Here is a 23841-nt window from a genome sequence, read left to right as displayed (position 1 = left end):
TTTTTTTTTTTTAAAGGAGAAAATTAGTGTGCATGGTGATCAAGTGATTTGCCCAAGTCACATGGTAGAACAGTGGCAAAGTAAAAACTCAGATTCTGATTTCTTCACAGTTAAGACCAGTGCTTTCATTTATTTACTAATATTTACTACAGAGGAATCTTTATTGAGTTGTATTGTACTGGATTCTACATACAGGTCCAGTAAGGGTGTCACCTTATCTGAATGGGATGATTGTGTGGTTGAAAGTAGCTGTATAAGCAGATGGAAGGAGTGGTGCTCCTCATGGCATTCCTGCATGCCTTCAGATCACATTAACAGGAAAGATGAAGTCCAGTGTCTGATGAGGTCTTTTGGAAGGAGCAGCATTTTCAGAGTTTATGAACTGAAGCCCAGATACCAGAGCACGTCCCCAAGGTCCCACTGCCGGTGGATAGGGGCGGCAGGATTAACATTCGCAAATTCTCAACCCTTGGGGAAAGAGACTACAGACTCTTCCTGTGGTCACAGAGGATTCATTTTACTATAGGAATGGACATTGGTATTCTTCGAGAAAAACAGAACATAAGATAGATAGAAATTATTTTCCTTTTAGTTAAAAGGAAAATAATTGCAGAAGCTATAAATGAAAAAATAACTTATAATTTAAGTGTCAGTATTGGGGGTGCCTGGGTGGCTCAGTCGGCTGGGCATCTGACTTTTGATATCTGCTCAGGTCTTGATCTCAGTGTTGTGAATTTGAACCCCATGTTGGTCTCTGCGTTGGACGTGAAGCCTACTTAAAAAAAAATGTCAGTATTGAAGAAACAAAGCAAAAGTTTAGAAAACTGAGAAAATAGAGCAATATTAAAAGGCGAAATGAGACAAAATGAGAATTATTAAAAATATATAAAAAAGAAAACAAAAATTTCAAAGAGATAAAGTTAAAATGGCTTCAACTAAGTAAAGAGACTGTTTTAAGAAAGATAAAATAGTAATTAATTTCTTTAAGGGAAAAAGTGAAATACATGTTAAACAGCTGAGAATAGACTCACTTCAAAGGATAAGCACAAAAAAGAATACTGGTAATTTAAAAAAATAGAAATAAAAAGATGATAAAATATAAAAAGAGGATCAGAATACATTCCAAATGATAAAATATGTTAAACTATGCCAAAATGCAAGCAAGTCAAAGCTACAGACTTTAAAAATAAAATTTTAATAGATACAAAAAAAAAAAAAAAGGCAAAGAAGTGATTCATTTGTTCGTAGCAAGTTTCCTGGTTTTTTAGTTCCCAGACTCCCTAGCTTTTGGTGGAGGTTTTTGATGGGCTGAGAGCAGGGTCCTTCCTCTTTTCCTATGGTGACCAGTTGGCCTTCAGGTACATGTGAGGAGCAAGACACCAAGCCTTTCCAGTCAAGAGCATTAATTAGGCCTCTGGTAGCAATTAGCCTTCTTAGATCTCAAGCTGGACAAAACTCTAGAGCACTGTTCTCTTCTGGTCCAACAGAAGTCAGTGGGTTCCTGCCACGTGCTACATTAGCCCCAGAGAACAGGTCTAGCACATTAATGAGTGACTCCTCCCTGTGTGAGGGGCCCAGGATTTCACTAGCAAGCTCACTCAGTCTAAACGGATGGAAAACAGCTATGCAAGCCATCTTGAGGGACGTGATCCCATTTCAGCACGTTCTCATCCAAGTTGGCTCTTTTCTGAAGTTTCTCTTTCCATTGAATTGTCTGGGGACTAGTAGAGAATGGAAAGAGTACTGGGTTTAGAGTTATAACCCTAGTTGGAATCTGGCTCTTCTCCTGACCTACTCACTTTTGTCTTCTGTTGGAAGAAGAAGGTAACATGCTCCCTGTCGATTTGTCTGGGAAAATGTCTCATAAGCCTGAGACAGTATTCAAACTCAGGGATAAGTAATGTAGTTTCTTCCATTTCAACTGCTCACACCTCCAAATCAGGGGCTTGATCCAGGTCTTTGGTTGAAAGGTTAATGTGGTCTCAGTCACAGAGCATCCTCCTGGCCTGGACACATTTTTGTCTTGCAGCTGGTTGTTTTGGACTCCCTCATGGCAGGCCAACTACTTCTCAGTGACACTGCCATTCATCACCATTACCATTATTTATTATGACTAAAATTACCCTTTCTTTTAACGTAGCATCTTTTCATCATGGAGCTCAAGGCATGTCATAGATCACTTGGATCACTCCAACAATTTTGGCTGAAAGGGACTTGGAAATCATAGCGTTATTCTACTGACAGGAAATCCACAGGTCATAGCACATCACTAGCAAAGACCTGAGACTGCAATGGAGGCATAACATCTCACCGTAAAAGCACTGAAAGGTCTCAGCTCATGAAGCCTTCTTAAAACCTACCAGACATGGTTCATTGAACTTCTACTTGAACTTCTTCTGTGATTGACATTCCATTTCAGGGCGTGTCCGTTCTGCTGTGCATCACTAGGTGGTTTTGTGTTTTCCTGTGCTTTGATCTTTCCCATGTGAACCTCAAACACTTTATACAGTATTACCTTGGGATACCCCATGGGTAATATTGAATCCCCCTTTTACATACCTTAACACCCCCATATGAAGTCCTCTCTGAGTTTAATGCAGTTCACCTAAAGGTTGCTTAGGTGATATTGTTTCTGATGTACCAATCTTCAACAGTTTTCTCGGGATGCGTTTTAACTAAAAGATTTCTTAAAGGTAACTGAACTGAACTGTGTGTGGTCTGAACAGCAAAGAAACCATCTTTGCATAAAGATTAGAGAGCCTAAATCCGAGTTTGGTACTTAACTTACTGCATTGTACTCTTCTTTCACAAATAATCATGGGCCCCCATGGAAAATGCAAGAATGTGTAGAAATAGAGTAGTTTCCTTTTGTGGCAATGGTAATGGAGCCTCTGAGGATGGCTGAGAGGTTTTGATAACAGTGGTCAGAGAGACAAAGCCTGGGTTTTCCAGCAAAAATACTGTGGGTCTTGCCAAGGCAAAGATCTCTTAGCAACGCATGTCTGTAACAGAAAAACAAAATATAAAGATGGTTTCCAAAAGAAACAACCTACCATCTTGCTGGCCTGGTTGATTATATAGAATTGGGCTGAGTTCTAAGTAATCCAGGAAGATCATTGACTCATCATTCTTTTCTACACGGGATAAAAGACCAGGGGGTCAACAAATTGGGTCAGGGCAGAAGTGATAATGGTGGCTTGATCAGAGTGTGATACGGGGAAAGGAAGGTGATTGCTTAATAGGTTGGCATGGCATATAAGTGAGGGGTTGAAGAAATCTAGCATGGTTCCCAATTTTTGGACTTTTGTTGTTGGGTTGAATGTAGTGACAAAATAATTTTTATAAAGTCAACACACAGCCCGGCATTTTATTCACAGGAGAATCGGAGTATATTGATTCTTAGTATATATACAACTCTGCCAACTTGATTTTCTTCTTCAAGGCCATTGTGGAACAGAAACAAACAACAATAAAGAGCAGAGGGCATACTATGAGTAAACACACCAAGGTATTAAGAAGTAATAGCTGAATGCTCTGGGGGAAACAAATGAAACTATAAAAATCAGATAAAAAATCTTGACAATTTAAACTATCTGGGACCATTTAAAGTTAGTGCCAATATTCTTTTACTCCACTGTGGGTTGTAAAGGCTTTATTTTACTACAATAAGAGAACTCACAGATTTTACCTAAAGAAAAAAATCATTCAGACCTTTTATGGGCCAAGAAAGAACCTGTTCTTTTACATAGATTTCTTATGTAATTGTAAATATGACCCCAAAAAGCAGGTCTTCTTATCTAATTTCTAGATGTGAAAACTTGAGTACACAGGAGTGAAGTCTTGGGTGCAGTTTGAGGAGCTGGTGTTACAGAGACAGGACAAGAACTTCTGTCTGTCCCATACCACTTTTCTGTAGGGATTTAAGGCATTAGAATGAAAAAAAAAACAAAGAAAAACTTAAAATATTCTAGCTAGGAGGGTTCATGTATATTATTTGGTCCCAGTCCTTCAAATGTTAAGGAAACTGAAAGTAGAAGTAAAAAAAAAAAATGAGTTATCCCATATTAAAAAGCTAATCCAAGGCAGAAATGGCATGAGAAATTGTCTAGATAGCTGAAACACTGAGGTGTTTGTGTACATGTATGTATACAGACACCTGTGCCCAAGGTTATATGGCTAGCTTGTGGCACAGCTGGGCTTTGAACCCACTCTGTCTAGCTCCGTAGCCCATGTTCATTTTGGTCGACCAGCTCTTCCCAACCTTGGATGGAGAAGCAAGTATAGCCTCAGCCCTGCTGACTGTAATCATGTGGTCTCCGAAATTAGTCTTGTTGACTTGGACCTTCATATCCGGTGTGCTGGGGAAAAACCAAGACGCAGCCTTGCAGCTTTCTGTGATTTGGGCCCAGAATGAATGAACTGGCTCATCCTCAGTCTTCTTTCATGGGATCTGAATTTCCAGCCTGTCTTTTTTTTTTTTTTTTTTTTCAACGTTTATTTTTGGGACAGAGAGAGACAGCATGAACGGGGGAGGGGCAGAGAGAGAGGGAGACACAGAATCGGAAACAGGCTCCAGGCTCTGAGCCATCAGCCCAGAGCCTGACGCGGGGCTCGAACTCACGGACCGCGAGATCGTGACCTGGCTGAAGTCGGACGCTTAACCGACTGCGCCACCCAGGCGCCCCTTCCAGCCTGTCTTTGACCTCGACATTGCCTTGTCCTGCCAGCCTTCTCCATTGGAGAATATATCCTTTCTTGTTGCTGCCAGCTTTTGGCGGTAGGCAACACCCAGCTAATTTTGAATACTTTTCGTCGTGGAGTTTCCATGCCCATTCTGTGGTATATTTTGATGCAGCTGACTATTCATGATCACAATGGACTGATAATTATCTCCACTGGGCTCACTTCTGCGTGGGCAGATCCATGCCTCTTCCCTCCTGTTTTGATATGCTCAGGGCTCCGTCTAAGATGGCCTCAACTCTAACCTTTTAATGTATTTCAAATCTCTTCAATATAGTAACATTTAGTAGTGGTTAGTTCTCAGGCTTTGGGATCTCGCAGATCAGTTATATTTGAAAAAAATGGGCCATAGTAAGTATGTAATTTTATTATTTGCTTCCATTTGCACAAGTAAGAATGGGAAATACTCACTGAATCCCAGACAACAGACTGGTGAGAAGTTCCACATCAGATACTGCTTGGGCTGACAACCCACCTGCACGCGATCATACAAGTAACCTGGGGGTTTGTCTGCTGGGTCTTGAGATCATGGCAGATTAATGCATACTTAGTATTTGTACTGTGATCCATTGTGCTACTGTCCATAAAAGTTCCCTGTGAGTATCAGCAATGTAATCATTGACTGGATTGGTTATTCCTATCGTCAAGCATCCTGAAAAGAAGCAGGTCATGGAACAATAAAAGATGTCTGGAAAATGGGCTTTTAAGGAGAAGAGACAATTCCTCTGAGCTTTAAATTGGAGAAACTGTGGTCTAACCAGAGGTCACAGAGGAAAAATGGCATCTGCCATTTGGAGGAAGCCAGAAGAAGGAATCCCTTAAGTGGCTACTTGAGAATGAGAACACTTCTACCAATAATCAATTTTAAATATTCTATAAGTAGTTATCTTCTTCTTTTAAAAAAATTAATGTTTATTTATTTTTGAGAGAGAGAGAGAGACAGAGCATGAATGGGGGAGGAGCAGAGAGAGAGGGAGACACAGAATCTGAAGCAGGCTCCAGGCTCTGAGCTGTTAGCACAGAGCCCGAGGTGGGTCTCGAACCCACAAACCATGAGATCATGACCTGAGCCAAAGTTGGACGCTTAACCAACTGAGCCACCCAGGCACCCCTGCAAGTAGTTATCTTCTGTTATATCATTTATTCTTTAGTAAAGTGTTAATATGGCTTTCTTCTTGTTTTAGCCATGCTATTGAGATTGAGAGAAAGTATCTATGCCCAAGACTGGTGAACGGGATGAAAGGCAGTCATACTTAGAGAACTTCCTAAGGGAACAGTAGATAATAAATACAATAGATATGTTTTCAGGGTTATGCTCAGAAAAACTGGGACATCAAAAAATAAAATAGCTTTATTGTTCTCTCATTATGAAAATGGTCCATGGTATAGCCAAGATATTAGATGTTTCAAAAGATGAGATTTGGTTCAAAACAGATGGCAGAAGTCTAAAATTTCAAAAAGGGATACAAAAGAAGCCAAGAGATTAATAACTGCAGGGTAAGGGACCACCTGCAAGGGGGTGGGAGCAGGGGGAAGAGGTGGAGTGACTGGAACCCAGCGGCTGGAGGGCTCTACGAGGCTGGTGTTTGGAACTCTGAGAAGGGGTCTGACCTGGCAAGGGCTTCAGTGGCCCAGAAGGGACAGCTGAGAGGGTGGAAGAGGGTAGAGTGACCTGTGTCTGAATGCCAAGGGGACGTATCTGCCCACCGCTGTCACCTGCAAGAGGACAGTGATGCTGCTACCTTCCAGCCTGGGATGCAGAGCTTGAACCAGCTGCCCGCTGCTGCTGTAGTCTTATTAACTGGAACTGGAAAGCAGGGGCAGGGGGTGTCCTTTTCTTCTTCTCCCTGCCTTCCTCTCTCCCTGGAGTACCTCCTGTTGGCAGAACCTACCAGGAGGCCAACTGGCAAGGGAGTCTGAGCATTGTAATTTGCACTTTAGCTGCAGTGTGACAGGGCAGAGAGCTCAGAGATGGTTGGTGAAAAGCAAGAACGGGGACACCTGGGTGGCTCAGTTGGTTGAGCGTCCCGCTTCGGCTCAGGTCATGATCTCACAGTTTGTGGGTTTTAGCCCTGTGTTGGGCACTGTGCTGTCATTGCAGAACCCACTTCAGATCCTCTGTCTCCCTCTCTGCCCCTCACCTGTGTTCTCCCCCTCCCCCTCTCCCTCCCTCTCAGAAATAAACATTAAAAAAAAAAAAGTTGAGAGTGCCACCTCGCCTTTAAAAAAAAAAGAAAGAAAGAAAGCAAGCACAAAGCATCCATTAGCTGAGTTCTAGACATGGACCAGCATCAGGCTTATTCCTGTATACATGTGACTTCTTTGTTTTCAAAAAGTAGAATGGTTTCTTTTATGGTTTCCGATGCTAGAAAAAGAAATGATGCATCATTATTGTAGAAAATTCCAGTGTTGAGAAGAAGCTGAAAGAAGAAATTAAAAAGCACCCAAATTCAAGGCTATTGCATTGCATTACTTCAAGGAACATTGTTCACATGATCATCTCTGGTAATTACATAGCATTTCTGGAATTTTCCAACATGGGGCGCTTCCCAAATCAGGCTTCCCAGACATCAATGCTATTGTCAACTTGGAGAAGATTCATTAGCCGTTTGTAACTTGACAGCTTCAAGTATATCAACTATCTCTTTTTAATTATATATAATTATATATTATATATTATATATGCCTAATCACACACACACACACATATATAAACTTAAGTAAAATCATATATTTTATAATATAGTTTATAAGCTAAAAACATCTTGCTATGGAAAAAAATACAAGCAGCGTTATTAGTTTTTTTTAAAAATTTTTAAATGTTTATTTATTTTTGAGAGACAGAGACAGAGTGTGAGTAAGGGAGGGGCAAAGAGAGAGGGAGACAGAGAATCTGAAGAAGGCTTCAGGTTCCAAGCTGTCAGCACAAAGCCCAACATGGGGCTCGAACTCACAGACCAGTAGCGAGTTCATGACCTAAGCGAAAGTCAGGCACTTAACCAACTGAGCCACCCAGGAGCTCTGGGTGTTATTAGTTTTTAAACTAGCAATGTCATAGTATTGATGAGCTTTTAATGAATTTAAACAATTCTCCATTATAAATAATAGGGAAATATTTTTATTATTCTCTTGGTGAATTTCTCTGGCTGTTTCCTTATGATAAGTTCTCAAAGCAGTCTGTTGAGTTGAATGTTATGCATATTTCATATTTGATACATATTACCACCAGATTATTTAGAAAATGTGCAAATACATATCCCCACCACTGGTGGGTGAAAGTACCTGTCCCCATACCATTGTCAACACTGCATTTTATCAATCTTTTTAATTTTTTGCCAATCTTATAGGAGAAAAGTATGATTTTAATTTTGGTTTTTTATACTTATGAAACAAATCTTACTCCCATTTTGCAGATGAAAAAACCCACAGAAGCTAAAGATTGGATGGCATGCACGAGGTCAACCACATAACTGATGTTTCAGAGTCAGGGGTTAAACTCTGATGGGCCTGGTTGCAAAGTTCATCTTCTTTTCACTTGGCTGTGAGCTGCACTTATGTCAAGGCTTCCAGGCAGTTATTTTGGTGACTCTCTTCTTGAACGTTTTTAGCACAGAGTCTGGGAAGTGGTTAGTGCCTAATAGATATGTGTTAAGTCTAATCCCGGGTGCACCTGACCTTTCTAAAGTATTTTAAGGTGTAGACCTCCACATAGATAATTCTAGACCAGAGCAAGGATTATAAAAGGCTTTAAGCCAATTCTGTTAGAAATTAACTGTTGGATCCATATTTAGTTAAATAATAGCACTTAAATATTGGTATCCCACCAATAATGTTTTATTATGTTAGATGGCAAGGGATAATTTGTATTCTACCCATGTGAGGGGTGGTTCTTGTTGAACCTGTGGGCATTGTAATTACTTGGTCTTCTCCTTTTCCTCTCTGTCTTAGTCATCATCTACCGTCTTGGACAAACAGCTGAGGACACATCAGGGCCCTGGTGTATTGTCTTGGCAGGTCTCCGACAGGTTAGGGTTTAATAAGTATGGGTCCTCTGGATCCTTCCAAGCTGGCAGGATTTATGCCCTCAGAACCCCTGTTGGGTCCTGTGGGTCTTCTATGGACCCACTGTCCATGTTTGGCTTCTGAAGCACCGATTTTCAGTGTGTCTATGGGTGTGAGCTCTGTAGTAGTTCCTGCAAGGCAAAGGCAGTAGACCAGGGATCCTCTGTAGAGGGTAGAAAGAGGGACAGGGAAAAGCAAGAGGGACCAGTAAAGGCAGAGGGAGACTAACTGTGACATGGGCACCCTCTCAGTAGGTCTCCATTTTCCTCAGCAAGGCACTGTGTCCCCCTCTCTGAAGGCTTAGATGACCACAAGCTGGAGAGCCTATCAGGAGAAAATTCTCCATGCTGTGTGGCTTCTGGGATGCTGAGTGATGGAATCCATGTGGGATGCACCAATGATACTGATGGTCATGACGAAATGCCATGAAATGATGTGAGAGCAATACTCCCCTTTAAAACACTTATTCCAGAGTTTCAGCTCCAAGTTCTTCCTCCAGCGAGGCCAGGGGAATCCAAAGTTCCTGCTGTGGAATCTCCCTGTGGAATGTTTGTGAGCCAGAGATCATATTTCTTAGCAAGTAAAGCTTAGCCTAGAGCAGTCAGCCATTCTCTTACCTTGGGGCTCAATGGCCTTTCCTGGGAGCTACAAGGAACATAAAGTTGAAGTCATGTACTTTTAAAATTTAGACTACTTTTGCCAGTTTTTACTGTTTGGAACAGATCAGAGTCATCAGTGGATGGATATTTTTGTTCTATTTGTTTTTAGGACAAATAAAATATTTGGGACATGGAACAGAGGTTGGCTATTTGGATGGCAAGGTCAGTCTGGATCTGATTCTACTCTGTTTGTGTGTCTCCGTGTTAAGGATCTTTGGGGAGACATGGGCAAAGGGTATTTAATCTCTTTCTCTTTGCTTTACTTGCCTTCCTTATATTTGAAAATGGGGGGAAATGTTACTGCGATCCAGAAGGGATTATTTGGTCTGAGGAACTATAATTTTCTCCGTTTACCTCTTGCCTTCACTGGAAGAAAAGGTCTCAGTCCATCTCAGATGCTAAGATATTCTCGTACATACAGAAAGGGAACATTTATAGGAATATTTTAATCTCACAAATTGTTTTCTACAACTTTATAAAGTGAAAGGCAGATACACACTTAAATTTTTTTGAAAGATGCAGAAGTAACTTTTTTTTTCCCCTTGAATTCTTGCCTTCCAAATGTCTGTCAGTAATTCTGAAATCATGGTCTACAGGGATTTTGTGGAACATCCAAGATTTTCCTACGATGTGGAAGGAAGTAGAGGGATCCATGAAGAAAATGGTATTTAGCATGGCTGTCCAAACCTCTGTATGTGCCTTGTAGCAACAGTGTGGGCTAAGACAACATCGAGGGTCCTGGTTCTAGGGAGAAATGTGGCATACTCAATCTTGCAGATGAACGTATTCATAGAGATCAAAATAAAAATTATTTGCTCTGGGAACTCTTAAGGTCCTGCTGCTAAGTCATTTGCATAGTTTTAAATGATGCATAGTCCTAGGGGCAGGGAGTTGTGGGAGAGTTTCCCAGGGGCCTCCTTGCTCACACCCATTCGTAAGCACAGAGAAGGAGTCAGGAGCTTGAGTACTCCATTTGCCTTGCTCAGACATCGCAGTTCTGAACAAATATTACTATTTATTATTCCTAAATTTAGGGTTATTAATTATATCAGCATAAACCTAATTTATGCCATCATAAACAGCAATAATAAATGCTGCCAAATGCTAATACCCAGCTCTTGCCAACTGTGCCTGTAGTTGATGGGTTTCCACACCCCCCCCCCCACTTCCCAGAAGCATTAAATTAAAAATGATTCAATGTTGCAGAATCATTGATCAAGTTCGGGCTGAGGCTCTTGGGGAAATGTGCTTGTTTGTTAAATGCTTTGCTCCCTCATTGGCTGGGCAGCTTCTCATCTCTGTATCCTGCTGCTTCTCCTTTCCTGCCCTGGAGGAGGAACAAGTGGCAGAAGGGATGTAGGCAGGGAGGGAGGTAGATGAAACCCTATTCTTCCTTCTCAATTTCCCTTTCAGACATCTCTTTTCTCACCATCCCCTTGCCTAACACTTTCTTTCAACCTACACTTAGAAGTCTTTATAAAGCAAACCCTTGGGTATAATATGGATGTGTTATTTCTCAATTCCCATTGCATCTACCATGTGTTTAGTGATGTATGTTGCATGGCTCCCTGAAATATATGAGAGTCTATATCTGAAGAATGGGAAGCACAGCCCTAAGAAGCCATGCCAATACTGAGGGTGCTTTTTCTTTTGCCATTTACTCTCGGGGCGCTCTGCTTTCACCGGGGAAGAGGGAGAGCCTGTCCCCTTGTTATCAGGGTCATGATAGATCTCACTGCCTTTCGCAAAGGAAATAGTTTGTGCTTTTCCTTATTTTGATGACTTTTTTTTTTTTTTTTTCATCTGGGATGATTGTGATTGTGATTCCATATAAGGAATCCCCACTGGGCAATCAGAAGGCACAGGCTCTGGTCAAAATTCATTTCTTTTCAGCCATGTGGCTTTGGACAAATCACTTAACCTCTCCACTCCTGTTTCTTCAACTTATTAAGAGGCTACTAAGCCCAGCCATGGCACCTCACTTGATTAGTGTCATGATCAAATACTGTAGTACTTTCAAACTGTTAAGCACTGTCTGAAAGTATAAAAGTAAAGATTCCTCTGATTGTGTCCTAATGCCTGAATTTCAATGGTGGGCCATGCAAAGCTCTTCTCAATAGCGGAGACAAGCAAGCTTAATGATCTCATAGCTTTCATCTCTCAGTTCTTCAAAGAGATCCAAGGTAAGGTTGCAGTGAGATAGAAACACTGTAGAGGGAGGGACAAGGTCCAATGTGAAAAAAGTGAAAGAGACTCCTTCATTTTATAAATAATGTAATTATGTAATTTTATATATCATAATATATAGTATATCGAATATTTCCATATATAATATACACATATATTTTACCATGTAATATATATTAGATTATATATGTGTACACACACACAAAACTAAAACTTTGCTTGTCCTTGTAATTTTTAAAATTATGGAGAGGATGTAGGATTGAGTAAATTGTATAAAATATATAGCAGTAGAGAAAGCTTAGAACTGGAAGAATTCAGCCAATGCCTTTTTCCCTCCTCATTCCTACTCTTAAAATAGATTTAGTTTTCCCATTAGAATGGACAAAAGCCTGGCTTCTTGCCTTTTAGAAGTCAGGACCATCTCCCATAGTGTTTCAGGGTGTTTGTCACGAGCAGTGTCTGTGGTTGGGGGCACCGGTCTTCTCAGCCTGGGGACTGCCTCCCCTGTGTACCCAGCCTGAGTATCACAGCCCTGTGGTCCACCCCTCCCTGGGAGCACCACCCCCTCCCTATTCCCAGGAAAGTGCACCCCATCAGGAACCAGAAGGAATTGCACCTGTCAGGCTGGCACTGAGGATTTGCCTGGGGCCTCATGTTCTCCCGTTTTGGGCCCTTGGGCTGCAGGCCAGAATTTACAAACAGGAAAGTCAAAGGTAGCATATGAGCCTTGCTAATGTGAAGCCACCCTCCCTGGCCTGACTTCCAGGTTGTCTTTTCCTTGGTTATTTATCTCTCTGAGCCACCTAGCCCTTTTGAATTATTAGCCTTATTCCTTCATTGCCCTGCTTCCTTCTTGCAAATATGCTCCTATACATCTTCACTCCGCAGGAAACACTTTCTTTTCTATTTACAGGTTCTCCCTGCTCCCTACCCCTCCCCCTGGCCCAATAACGGCCAAGGAGATAAATAAGAAACATAACTCTTTTTGGCTATTATTTTTTTTGTACTCTGCACAGTAATATATATAATAACAAGAAAACAAATCTTATTACTAAAGTAATTACAATAAATACAGAATAACTGAGTGGAGCCTAAGGAAGGGGGGATGTCAGGGGAGTGATTGCAACAGGATTTTAAAAATTTAATTTACTAGTGCCAGTCTCACCGCTCTGTTGATGCTTCCCTTAGGAGGCTGTGTCTAATTAGAGAGGGTTGTTACTGCTTTTTGAATACACCCACCCCTAGCTGACTTACACCTTGGGTCTTTAAAGGGGAATTCTGGCCTGAAGAATCCCTTGAGAACTTTCCTTGGCAGCAGCCCTATGTTGGGAACAGCAGCATTTATTACGTTAAGTTGTATTATCATCAAAGCTTGGGAATTGCAAAGAATTCCTTGGCATGCTTCCCTCTGACTGTAGACAATCTTCCCCGTAACCACCCAAACAGATGGGTATTCCTCCTGACACCTGTGACTCTGAGTAGAGGTGGTGGGACACCCCTCAGTGAGACCTGCTGGCGCTGACCAATTCTCTGAGCTAAAATCTTTCTCTCGGAGGCCAATCTAGTTTTATCTGAGAGCAGTTTGTGCCCATTTGTTCTTGCATGGTCTGCAGTGGAAACGGGGACTGTCATTTTTCTTCATTAAGTAGGACTATCATCCTGTTGATGAGAGCCATCTTTCCAAGTCCTTTTGAGAAACTCCTGAGTTCACTTCTCCTCTCAAACCTGAATCCTGTATGGTGTGCATTTAGTCTCAACACATCATATTTTTTAACTATGATATAATTGCCACTGTGTGGTTTCCAAGTTACTCTTGCGTGAGGAGGGCAGATTGGGCAAGGGTATGACACCTTAACCACGCTTCTCAGCACCATGTCAACCCAATTGCAGCCCCAGACACACTTTTTTTTTTAAGTTTATTTATTTCAAGGAGGGGGGAGGGACAGAGAGAGAGGGAGAGAGAGAATCCCAAGCAAGATCCATTTGTCAGCAGAGAGTCTGACGTGGGGCTCGATCTCATGAATTGTAAGATCATGACCTGAGCTGACTGAAACCAAGAGTTGGATGCTTAACTGACTGAGCTACCCAGGTGTCCCTTCCAACACATTTTTTTTAAGTTTATTTATTTATTTTGAGAGAGAAAGAGAAAGAGAGAGAGCGGGCAGAGAGAGAGAATCCCAAGCAGGCTCTGCATTATCAGCACAGAGACTGATACAGAGCTCAACCCCACAAACTGTGAGATCATGGCCTGAGCCGAGATCAAGAGTCAGACACTTAACCAGTTGAGCTACCGGGCTGCACCCCACCCCCCTCCGCCCCCAACCAAACGCACTTTCCAATTCATCACGTGGGCATGTGCTTCACAAACTTATTCTGGCTGTTCGGTCTTAGTCATCTTCACACTTGAAATCTGGGACAAATGCACAGTTTCAACAGATGTCCCTCAGCCTCCTCTCCCAGCCGTCACTGTCACCACCGTCTCCACAATCACAACCAATATCAATGAAATGAAAATGGCCAATATTGCTTGAGCATTTAACATGTGCTTGAAAAGGCTAAACATTTTATACACATTACCTCTTAATCCTCACAGCAGCTCTCTATGATACATACTAATATGATTTTACTCATGAGGAAGCTACTATTTTAAGGGCAAAATAAATGTCTAAGGGCATACAGAACACAGACACTAATTGAGTAAAGAGGATATTGAATTACTGTGTGTGTGTGTGTGTGTGTGTGTGTGTGTGATTTTAGAACCCGCCAACTCAACCACTGCATTATACAAGAAATTAAGAAGCTGGTAGAATCTTACAATATTAATATTGGATGGGCTCTTGAATTTCAACAAATCTGGATGCATCCCCTCTCTATGGAAGACAGAGAAAAGATTCCCAATAAGGTTCAGTAGGTCTTTAAATTCTCACGGTGTTAGAGATACATTGAGAAGTCAGACCTAAAAATCCACCCCCCACCCCCATGAATGGCCATTGAATGGAAGGATAATGTATTTGCAAACTCTGCAGATGTTATGCATAATGTCATGCATGTAAAGCAAAGATAAGTGCTTTCTTCAGACAGAGAACATGGGGTTCTGCACAGAAAAGGATAAAATGTTAGAAACACTTCATTCTGTCTGAGATGGCTTCTCAGAAGTGGTCAGACATCAGAGAGCTTAAAGAGAGGAGTCAGAAGGTCCTTGGAAGGACAGTGAATATTTCTCCAGGCTAGCATTTCCCAAACTGGTTCTGAGGGATACTAGTAGATTGGTACTAATAGATGTTTCATTAAAAAAAGGGTGGTCTGTTGGAAACTATATTTCAGATTTCATTTACATAGATTTTTTTATTGTATAACTTACTAGCTCTGTTGACATATTAATGTGCATGGAGACTGTCTAATAAGAGATGGACTGTGTGGCATTGACTGAACTTATTTGAACAGGGTTCCATTTGTTGATGTATATGTAAGATATCTAAAGGATTATTAGTGATCCTTCAACTTGGGAAATATTTCTCCAGGCTATTAACTGAGATGCAGACAGAAAACAAAGTGAACTTATAAAGAAGCACATTAGCATAGTGGCTGAGAACATGAATTCTGGACCTGGATTACTTGGGTTTACTGCTGATTAGCCCATGTGACCTGGGACAAGAACCTGGCATGGGTTGGGTTATTTGGGGAAACAGACTCTGAAATGGAGATTTGCTGTAGGAGGTTTATTGTAGTGTCTTCTTGGGAATGGGGGAAGCTGGATCAGGCATCGGGTAGAGTTGAATTATGGCACAGTTACTACTGAGTTCTGATAACCAGTGAGGAACTCTGTAGCTGGGATGGCTTTTCAGTATTATGGACTAAGGCAAGTAGTTGGAGACTGTCCGTGTTATATCCCACCAATGACCAATCATTGAATGTGCGGCACCTCCTGAGAGGGGGTGCAAACTTGGGCAAGAAAGGTCCCTTTGAGAACTGTTGTTGTTGTTGTTGTTCTTCTTCTTTTTTAATGTTTATTTATTTTTGAGAGAGAGTGTGAGTGGGGGAGAGACAGAGAGAGAGGGGGACACAGAATCTGAAGAGCAGGCACAGAGCCTGATGAGGGCCTTGAACCCATTAGCTGTGAGATCATGATCGGAGCCAAAACTAGACACTTAACTGACTGAGCCACCCATGTGCCCCTGTATGAGAACTGTTCTTAATGCAGGTACACAACTGTGAGCCTCAGCAACCAATGGCAGCTGAGGAATGAGTTATCTGGGTCTAAAGGAGTACTTTGAGGGACACACTACAGCATCCGTCGTGCTTTACTTTGCTCATCTGTAAAATGGGAATAGCAGCAGTATCTTCATAAGGTCTTTGTGAATTAAATGAGTTATTATACAGTGTTTCTGATATTTACTAATGCCATATCAGTTTTACAAAAAGATAAAAAATAACACTTAAGATAAATACTAGTTGTTTGCCATGGAATTCACAATTATCGTTAAACTGAAAACTGAAAGAGCAAAGAGAATAAAATTTTTACGTTTAGTGAATTAAAAACAATTTCAGTTCCTGTATGTCACTATAGAGCCATAGCTTCCTTAGTCTGGGACAAAGAAGCTTTTACTGCATTCTCTGGTGTGTTCTTTCTCTAATGTAATTATCTGATGAGAGCAGACCACTCCTTCAGAAGCCACTCCCTCAGTCCATATATTTAGTAAAAAAAAAAAAAAAAAAAAAAAATTCAATTCAGGCCAAGATGTGAATTGAATCAAGATTGCTAGATATTGATTAGTGTCTATGAAGTTGATTGTGATGTTGCCCCAATCTTAAAGGACCTGTATCCATGGAAGAGATGGTCTATCCTAAAACGATGTCAGGAGATTTGATGCTAGATGAGCTGAGATCTTTTTCTAAGTGCAGTGTTAAGTGGAAATGTCCAAAGCTTGGGCTGTACTTTTCAATGTCAGGGCAAAGTATTTGAGTGTTTGTGAGTCCTGATTGGGTTGGGCCTCTCTCCAGAAGGAGACTGCAGCACATTAATGCCCATCATTTGTAGTAGTAATTCTGGAAATTCAGACAGCAAGACTCCCTTCAACAGTAATCAAGGCCATTGAAATCCATCTGATCTAATGTAGGGAAGATTTTTTTTTTTAAATCTAATTCAACATCTAGCTATTAATCTAGTCATCTTGACACTGAGTTACTGGATGTTCTAACTCAGTGGATTTAGCCACTGAGAGACTTAGCATGTAAGTCTCTGTAATGCATGTAACCCAATGGATATACCCTCTGACAAACAACTTACTCTCCTAGGGTAGGTCCTTAAAGTCATTGCATTGTATAAAATAGATTATATATCTAGAAGAGTATTCAGAATCTTTTGATTCGACCCAATATTTCATTGCACAGATAAAGAAATAGGCTTGGAGTTTGATGCTACTTATACAAGTTTACCCAGTTTCCTAGCATAGATGACATCAAAGCAAAAGACAATTGAATTTCCAATCTACTAATATTTCCATGAATATAATTTATTTTGGAGGAACTTTTTATTCCTAATGGATTCTTCCACAGAGGAAGATAGTGTGAGTTGTTGATGCCTGTATTTCTGTGATTTGATCATAAAACCATGGGATCTTAGGGAATCTTAGCATTTAGTCCAACTTTCCATCCTGTGCTTGAATTCCTTTAGGATGTTTCTGCCATGTATCCAGACAGTCTGTGCTGTAATGTGTGTATAGCATGTGAACTTAATTTCTCTCATGCGAACTTATTCCATTGTTGATAGTGTTATTGGGAAGTCATTTCTTGAACTATGCTAAAATAGCCTCCTTGGAACTTCTACCCTTGATAACATGTTGAATAAGCTGAATTCCCCACTCTGTGGACCTTTGCATAATTGAAGACTATCTTCACCTTACTCACGTTAGTCTTTCTTTCTCCTGGGTAAGCCTCCAGTCTCTTCCACTCCTTTTGTGCTGTGTTTTTGAGTTCTTCCACTGCCTTGATTACTCTCTGAACTATCTTACTCATTAATTCAATACAAGTTTATTAAACATCTGGTAAGAGACATTTGTAAACCTGTAGACATAATGATGAGCACAGCAAGCTGTTCACAGTATATAGAGGTGGAAACAGACAATTTAAAAACAGTACCGTACAGTGTTAGACATGATCTGACAGCTGCCAACGATGCAGATGCCCAGAGGAAGGGTGCCTAACTTAAACCTAGGGTCAAGAACAACTTCCTGTGCCATCTGCATTGAGACCTGGAGGAAGAGTTAGTCAGGAGCAAAGCATGTGTGAGACAGTAGAGGTAAGGGGGTGTGAGAACTCTCTAGAGAAGAAGCTAGCCCCCAGGGCTCTGTGAAGGTGGGGTTCCCAGATGAACACCGTTATCATTCTAAAAACCCAATGGCTATTCGTGAAGCATGTAGCATGATGCATGAAGCTCTTTTGATGGCCTAATCATATTGCTAACTTCTTTCCAATTTGGTGTCCAGTGAAGTCCCCAAGTCCTTTTTTACACTAATTGCCATTAGAATGAATGTTTCCTGTGGCTTCGCTGGGTAGATGATCCGGTAGGACCAAGTACTTAAAGTACACTTATCTCAATTTCATCTGATTAGATTCCATTCTTAGGAGACCGCTTTGGATCTTGACTCTGCCATCCATTTCATTGGGCTGCCTCCTAATTTACATGCAGCCTTCAGTGCTGACCAGCATTTCTGCCATCTTTTTACCATGTCACTGAAACATTTCTTGAACTTGACTGGACCAAGGACAATATACTGGAATACATATCACCAAAGACATAGATCCATTTAGTTATGATCATTCAGCCACTCTCTAATCTATTTTAGTGCTGCCATTGAACCTATATTTCTTTATATAACATGCAAGGATATCTGGAGAGATTCTTGCAAATTCCTCACTGAAGGCCTGTGAAACTCTGTGTCCTTATCTAATAACCTGTCAAAGTGTGAAATGAGTTGGGCTGGCATTGCTGGAAGGATTCACTAAGTTCTTCTTGGTGATGAGTACTGGTTTCTACGATTTCCGCTTCTTTTTCCAGGGTGCCCCAAACGTCCTCCCCCCACCCCCCAAATAAGTTCCAGAATTTTGTTAAGGATCAGTGTCAACCTCATGATTTCGTTGTCATTTCTTTCTCTTTCTCAAAAACGGAGGTGCATTTGCCTTGCTCCAGCTTTGTTATTCAGAATTATCTGTAGTTCACTGACCTTGCCTCAGGCTGAAGGTAGGCTCAGCCAGAATCTTTGAAAAGTGAAGAAGAGAACTGAGCTCCTGATTTTGGGTGACTCAGACTTCCTAGGGGCACCTCTCATGCTTGGAACTTATAGCTCTTCGTCTTCCCTGTTCCCAGAACAGACTGTTCACCATGCTTGTCAGGATGATTTAGTCTGGAGGCATGAGCACTGCAATTCTCTTGACCTTAGCTCACTGAACTGACATGATACACATGGGTCAAAATCATTGTGGCTTCAGGTAGTTTCATCTAGAAAATTCTTTATTTTACTTCTGTTGACTTAATGCTCTTTTGTACCAACAGAGTTCCCTCCTGGATATGATTAGATCATAGATTATAAGGTTGTCTGAGTCTTTTTTGATACTATGACACATTACAAGAAATATGTCCTGTGTATTTTAGGCACTTTTTAATGTGAAAATGTTTTCCACATGTGGTAAGATTGAAGGAGTAAATAGAAAAATTCCTATTAATATAACTTGGGAAGCGACTTAAAGTCAGTGATTCCTGCATAGTGTGAGAGATTTTCTACAAAAGTGTTTCCTTCTTCAAGTAAAATTCTGATAATTTATATCTTTCTTTTTTTTAGATTTTTTAAAGTATATTAATTTTGTTTTGAGAGAGAGAGACATAGACTGCGAGCAGGGGAGGGGCAAAGACACACACACACACACACACACACACACACACACACAGAATCTGAAGCAGGCTCCAGGCTTTGAGCTGTCAGCATAGAGACCAACGCAGGCTCAAACCCATGAACTGTGAGATCATGACCTGAGCCAAAGTTGGATGCTTAACCGACTGAGCCACCCAAGTGCCTCTGTATCTGATTTTCTAATACAGCTGATCATCAGAATGCCCTGAGGAACTTTCTAAAAACATAGAGTCCAGGGTCACTTCCCTAGAGTTTCTGATTTCTGTTTCAGGAGGGAGAGATAGGACCTAGGAGCCTGTATTTTTAAATTTTTTTTTAACATTAATTTGTTTTTGAGAGAGAGACAGAGTGTGAGCAAGGGAGGGGCAGAGAGAGAGGGAAACACAGAATCGGAAGCAGGCTCCAGGCTCTGAGTTGTCAATGCAGAGCTTGATACAGGGCTTGAACTCATAAACTGCGAGATCCTGACCTGAGCCACAGTTGGATGCTCAGGCAACTGAGCCACCCAGGCACCCCTGTATTTTTAAGGTAGTAGGTAATTCTGAAAATAGGCCAATTGTATGCTGCTTGTCTGTGGAATCTTTCCGACTGTCACAATGTCAGAGGATTATGGAGAAAGGCTGTGAGCACAGGCATGCGTGCATGTGTCTACGTGCATGTGAGAGAGAGAGAGAGGGAAAGAAAGAGAGAGAGAACAAAAATGAACTCCCTAAGAGAAATAGGAAGAAGCCATCTCCATGTGAGAGGCAGTAAACATATTTTTCAAGCATCCCCTGGAGATGAGTTTTGCCACATCTCTGTTCTGCAGTAGAACATATATAGCAGAACACATGTGGTAGAAAATAGGAACCAATATACAAATAAAGCTGGCTAAGACTCCGTACTTAGAGCTTGAACATGGAAGTTTTATAAACAGAAAGATCAAGAATTCTCAGAGATTGATGTCAGAGCACTTATATACAGGAATATCAGTTTACCACAGGCAAGTGCGGGGCAAATCAGCATGGAGTACAAAAAAAACGTTAGTGGACAACCTAGAACCAACAACTTCACCTTTACCAAAGGAGGTAATTCTGTGATTCTGACAGATCCAGAACAAAGAAAATCTCCTTGGCCATATTTCCCCTCTTCCTTTGTAAAGCAGTACAGAAGGTCATCCTAACTGGAAGATTATATTATTGTCTATAGCATACACGTCAACAAATGGTTGGTACGTAAAATATATCGTATATATCAGCCATTTGTTTAAGTAAATTGCATGTGGTTCCATGGTATGGGTTCATTCACATATGAACAACATTGGCTACATTCCTTTGGTCCTCATTAAACGGGCTACTCCAGGTAACATCCACTTCAGCCAGCTAGAATGAGCTAACTGAAGCCTCCAATATGGTGGCCAGAGTGATCAGTGGAGATGAGCTATGCCTCCACTAAAGGCAGCTGAAGGAAGGTTGTTCTGCTTTTGAGAACGTAATGCAGCATAAATGCCCATGTCGGTCGAAATCCTCTGTGGAGCCTGTACTTAAAGCTGCCCAAGTGGGGCTTCTTAGTTATTTCATGTCTTTTGCTGTATATTGTGTATTTATTTTACTTAGTTTGGGTCCACTGGTGATCACTTAACAAAATAAATTAACTCATGTTTTCTTTGTCACTGAACAACTTTGTTTTTGACTGAATGGGTAAGTCATTATGGGGATAGACACTGCAGAGAAATATTTTTCATGGGAAGAAGGAAAGAAGAGGAGCATTTCATGGAGCAATATTATAAAAGCTTCATTTTGTACGGGTGATGACAAATGTGCTAGACCTTTTTGTAACATCCATAACCAAGAAACAGAAATTACATAGGGATGAATATTAGTGTCTTTCATAAGGTATTTTAGTACATACTGGGTGCCATTAATTAGGCAATATTTCTATGAGTTTGAAACTAGGACATCTCCAGAGTCCTGAATGACATTTCCAACTTTATGCTGCCATTCAGTGCCTTTTATGTTGTTTTATATTTTTTTCAGTCTATTGTAAGCATTTAGACCTATAATTTATCATAAAACAGTGAAATTTTATAGATGGTTTAAGGAAAACACCCCCTTGGCATTTAGAAAGAGTGACCATTCATATGGTTTTGATAATTTCACAGGGCAACCCCAGTTTATATCTGGTTTCCCAGTGTAATTATTCAATACATATCCTTTTATTCTCAAAAGTGTGGATGATATATGATGTGGCCATATTAAAAGGAGTTAACAGAGACACAGCGTATTCAAGTTTAACTGCAACATTAGCAGTTTCTTTGCTCGGTGGGACTTATTTTTTCCAGCTGTGTCTTCTGCAAGAATTGAAACTCCTGTTCCCAAACTTTGCTATATCCAAATATAGTGAACATAATAGAAATACTTGGCAAAGCATAAAGACGAAGACCTTCTCCACTTCCTTTTCTTATTCTTGACCTTATAGAGAGAAGTAACACAAAATAGAGGCAGGTGGCTACATGAAGCCCTTTCTTGCCTTTTGATTAAATAACTCTGCCCTTTTGGGGGCTCACATTCTCAGCTACCACTGAAAGAAAAAAACAAAACAAAACATTGGAAGACTCATCTTCCAGGAGTTCCTGATTGTTCAGTGTGTTCCAGAGGAAGTAGTGTCTTTGAGGACAATGTGATGGGCCAAGAAACAGGAGAGAAGATATGGCTGCTGACTTCAGAGAGGGTTAGGGAAACAGTGTTCTTCTACTTCACAAAGGCATCCAAAGCGTACCCATTCCCTGAGTGACTAGGTCATGGGAGCTTTAGGTCTGGAGTGGAAAACAGGGCAGTCTCTCTGTTGGGATTTCTGTCTCACTATGAGACCCTGGGAAACCAGATGGGCACTTGCATCTATCTCTAAGTAGCAGTTTAAGACATGTCAAATGTAGGAGCTTTGCCTGTGCCTTCATCCAGCGCCAGCCTTGTGGCAGGCAAAGTGATAGACAGTGGGTCTATTCAATGCCGTTAAAATGGAAAAAACAGACAACAGCAACTCTAAAACTCCACCTTTGCAACATACGTATGATGGATAGAAAAGAATAGAAAAGGTTTTTCTTTGAAAGTTAAAGTTTAAAAAAAAAAACGCGTTGAGCATAATAGACTGTCAACCACACTATCAAACTTAAAATTATTGCGGGGCACAGCAGACTCACAATGTAAATTTGACAGATAGGGCAACAGCCAAGTGTTGTGCAAATGCTGCCTGGGATCATAACTTCAATTCATCTCCGAAGATTCAACATGAAGGGTCTCCTCTCCCGGATACTCATGGCCCTATAATTTTAGGCTCTGTTCTCGCCATGTGGGTGAATACAACCTTGAACCATGTCAACATTTTTCATTTTATTTCAGGCAAATGAATTCCTCCCAGGATATGTGTTTGTGCAATCAGGCATCCTTCTTATCATTGCCTTTGAGCTTTGCCGCTTATAATGCCAAGATAGCCAGAGACATAAATAAAAAGGAATGGAAGAAAAACCCATGTTGCAACAAACAGCAATAATGTATTGACTTTGATGAATATTCTTTACTCTTGCCCACACTGGCCTGGAGTTCAGTTACCACTTTAGCCTTCAATAACTGAGGTTGGGGCAGCTCTTCTGGGAGATTGCACAACGAAATCTAGTCTATTTCATTTCCAGGATTTTGTATTTGGAAACAGAGTGTCTGCTTTGACTTATCTTATCTTTGAGTTTCCAAGACATTGCAAAGTAAAGCATAATACTAATGTTATTGTATATCGGGAGACTACTTACAAAATACAAGCCATTATTTCAGTGCATAGGTTTTAGCTGTAGTATATAGGATTTTCTTTTTTTTTATTAAAAAAAATGTTTTTTTTTTTTTTTTTTTTGAGAGAGAGACACAGAGACAGCAAGTGAGTGGGGGAGGGGCAGAGACAGACAGAGACACAGAGTCCCGAGCAGGCTCCAGGCTCTGAGCTGTCAGCCAGAGCTTAATATGGGGCTCAAACTCACTAGCTGTGAGATCATGACCTGAGCCGAAGTTGGCCACTTAACCAACTGAGCCCGATATGTAGAGTTTTCTTTCTTTTTTTTTTTTTATTTTTATTTTTTGTAGAGTTTTCTTAACACAGGATTTGCTCAGCACCCAAAGGCAGAATTCAGTGATGAAGATGTGTGTGTGTGTGTGTGTGTGTATGTGTGTGTGTGTATGTATATATATATATATATATATATACATACACACACACATTTGGTTTTTTTTTTGTTTTTTGCTAAGTCCTAGATATTGTTCTAG

At 40.8% G+C, this 23841-nt stretch overlaps 1 pseudogene; it reads left to right on the top strand.

The window, feature by feature from the left end:
• Nucleotides 1-23841, top strand: part of LOC115515962 — a 194659-nt pseudogene that overhangs the window by 46105 nt on the left and 124713 nt on the right.

Source organism: Lynx canadensis, chromosome B3, assembly GCF_007474595.2.
Source record: "Lynx canadensis isolate LIC74 chromosome B3, mLynCan4.pri.v2, whole genome shotgun sequence".
NCBI classification, from domain to species: Eukaryota; Metazoa; Chordata; class Mammalia; order Carnivora; family Felidae; genus Lynx; species Lynx canadensis.
The sequence above is the reverse complement of the archived record's forward strand: the minus strand, read 5'-3'. Positions and strand labels throughout refer to the sequence as shown.